This window comes from Dysidea avara, chromosome 2 (genome assembly GCF_963678975.1).
Source record: "Dysidea avara chromosome 2, odDysAvar1.4, whole genome shotgun sequence".
Classification (NCBI taxonomy): domain Eukaryota; kingdom Metazoa; phylum Porifera; class Demospongiae; order Dictyoceratida; family Dysideidae; genus Dysidea; species Dysidea avara.
In genome coordinates, this window is record NC_089273.1 from 9,678,122 (window position 1) to 9,681,107 (window position 2,986).

At 35.5% G+C, this 2,986-nt stretch overlaps 1 long non-coding RNA gene across 2 annotated transcripts; it reads right to left on the minus strand.

The window, feature by feature from the left end:
• Positions 1 to 515: 515 nt before the first annotated feature.
• LOC136243121 (uncharacterized) lies at positions 516 to 2,219 on the minus strand. 2 transcript variants are annotated; one of them, XR_010694753.1, is made up of 7 exons: positions 1,655 to 2,219; positions 1,236 to 1,583; positions 1,085 to 1,188; positions 1,003 to 1,034; positions 894 to 948; positions 762 to 846; positions 516 to 707 (listed from the first exon to the last, which is right to left on the minus strand). It is a non-coding gene; the product is annotated as an uncharacterized lncRNA (long non-coding RNA). The 2 variants fall into 2 exon arrangements; XR_010694752.1 differs by having other exon boundaries at positions 1,241 to 1,583; positions 1,655 to 2,102.
• Positions 2,220 to 2,986: the final 767 nt, after the last annotated feature.

Below are 2,986 nucleotides of genomic sequence, written 5' to 3' on the forward strand. Positions count from 1 at the left end.
TTATTACAAATGCTACTCCTCCTTCATATCTATAATAGAGTTAATGATGTGACATGATGTAATATAATGTAATTTATGCATACCTGTAACATTAATATTGTATACTGTAGTTGTAAGAGTTAGTTATTATTGTGTACTTTCAGTTATTGATTAATATAATATTATATACAGTAGTCTGTTTTGCCTATAAATGGTCTGCCTACACTTCCCTACAATTAGAACAATACCCACACTTGATATTTATGTGTTTACAAATACTCCTGAAGATAGTCAAAGATTAGTACAATAATTAAAAGCTATACACTGTTAAAAATAAGGAGTAACTGTTACTCCCCTAGGGAAGTTCCCAGTGTAGGGAGGATTTAACACCCCTATATTTTTGTGGAGAGTAACTAACACCCTGCAAAGGAGTAACAGGAACCCTTTGAAAAATCTATTGTAGGGAGTTTTAGTTACTCTAGGAGAGTTCACATAAGCATGCAAGGTGTTTCCTTTACTCCATGAAATTCTACAAATGACTCCGTATAAAATCTCAAATGATGTTAAAGACTTACAGCAAAACTGTAACAAAATGTTTACAATATCCAGCTTTATAATATTGGAAAGTCACTCAAGAGATCAGTAGCAAGACTTCATTTCATCATCAGCAAACGACACTTCACTGCCACTTCACTGGAGTTACTGCCTGTCACATGACATGTTATCAGCTGTAGTAAATAGCAGTATAGTAAAGAAATATTCAACAATCACATACTTGTTACCTGTATGGCTGAAGGTACATCACATGCAGTTGCCAACAAAGTTGTAAAAACAATTCTGCCAGACCAGCAGCATTGGTAGTGTAAACTACAATAACCACAGTTGCTATCATGCAAACAGCACATTTTTGCTACCTGGAGTTCATCATTCATTTTGTTTGTCTACTTGTTCACTGATTTCCTGTGGCACCTGTAATATATGTTTACAAATTGATGCACAGTCACTATATGTTAGCACACTTACTGGATGTTGTCAGTGACATTGAGACATCCGTGCTAAAAAAAGTAAATATGTGCTTACGTAACTATAAACATTATCTCCTTACAGGTCTTGGAAAGTTGATGAAGTCGAAGACACACAATGTACATTGTATCATAAAGATTCTTGTTAACTGCAGACGATATATCTTACTAGTTAATTCCAGTGAATCTGCATGTAATTATGTAAAGACACTGACAATGATACAGGCTACTGACCTTACCAGCAATATCATTGTGTCCGGCTGCTAACGTCAACTGAAAGCAGACGGACATGATATGTACGCCATGTTTAAGCTAGGTGGCTTTCCTCTCCTCCTTCAAGTCTTCAACTTCTTACACACTGAATACTAGTAGCTAGCGGTGAGTGGGCTGAATACTGTACGTACTAGCCAGTGATACGGCTGAGTCCGCCGAATTTTATTCTCTTTCCCTGAGTCTTGAACTATTTCTGCTGTGTCACGATAAGGCGCCTAAACCCTCACGAGCAGTGGTGACTTCCGTTGGAACCAGTTTAATAAACCCGGCGTGTCACACGAGACCACTAAGATATGAGCTCAAACGTGCCTGCAGAAAGAATGAACGAGATAGTGAACGTCCAGTAATTATTCAAGAACAAGTAAACACTTTAGTATCACCTTTTAAGCACTACAGAGAAACAAACCGCTTTCAACTACTCAACACGGTTCTGTTGTTAAAGAAGTCGTTTCTATGGTAATACTCTTCACTCTAAATAATGCGCTTGTAATAGAAATGGTATTTAATAATTATACATACGTATTTCAAAATATTCTTGACTCTTGAGTAACAATTCGTCCTCCTGCTTTCGTACTGTCTGTTTCCTTCACTATGTCTGTAAAATAAAACATGAGTCAGTAAATGACTGCCATTGAAAAGGAAACCTAAATAATTACTTTCCTTTTTACATTGAGTGGCTAGAATTGAACTGGCTAGTTAATGGAGAAAATATCATAGTGAGACAGCTATAAGTGGCTCATCATTCAGTTCAGCTATGTGGCCTCAGTAGCTATAGCTATATACTGGCTCACTGAGTTCACCTTAGTTACTAGCTAGCTGGTAATGGGAACTCTTCAGTTTGGTACTTTCACTTACTTGGAGTTCTCTTTACCCTTAGTGGGTTACTGTTACTCTCCTAGTAATCCAAACTCCCCTTTTAGAGTAAAATATTTTACTCCCATAGTTACTGCTACTCCCCTGTTTTAACAGTGTGGAGGAAGGTATTCATTGTCCAATGATAATAGTTTTGCACAACTACATGCAGGGTAACCAATGTGTTAATAAGTATCCAATTTATTCATATTAATATGTTCATCTGGAAACCCTATATCATTAACTATAAAATTAATTATTTTAACCACAGTATATTAAGTTGATACCAGAGCAACACTGTTGTTGTGTATCACTGTGTACTTTACTTATTGTGATTATATATAGCTATAGCTGCATAAATGTGATTATATCAGACGCCATATGCATACTATGGACTTGAGTGATTTATACAGAAGCATTTGCATTAATTATCTGTTCCTGATTTACACTGTATGGAAACTATTGTTTTTTCCTTGGTCTCTACCATATTCATTGAGTCCAATAGAGATCTCTCTGTGGTTAACATGCTGGTTTGTGTCTTTACTGTTTCAGTGATCTCTATTTCCATGTTTTATTTATTCTTAATTATTGTTCATTATTATTATTTTTACATGGGCCTACAGCAAACTCTGAGTACTTTTTTGGGGATAAAACTACATAGCTTTTCATGCTATGTCTTTCTTCATGTCCATGATATATTTTTAAATGCATATTGCAATAATTATTAACATCCACATTGAAGCAAATTTGCTGCTCATAGGTTCACTATGCCATTGCTTCTGAGTTAGTCTCTGCAAGAGAAATCAACATGTTAGTATGTGTTAGTAAGAATACAATCTACTTACATTAACATGTTCAAT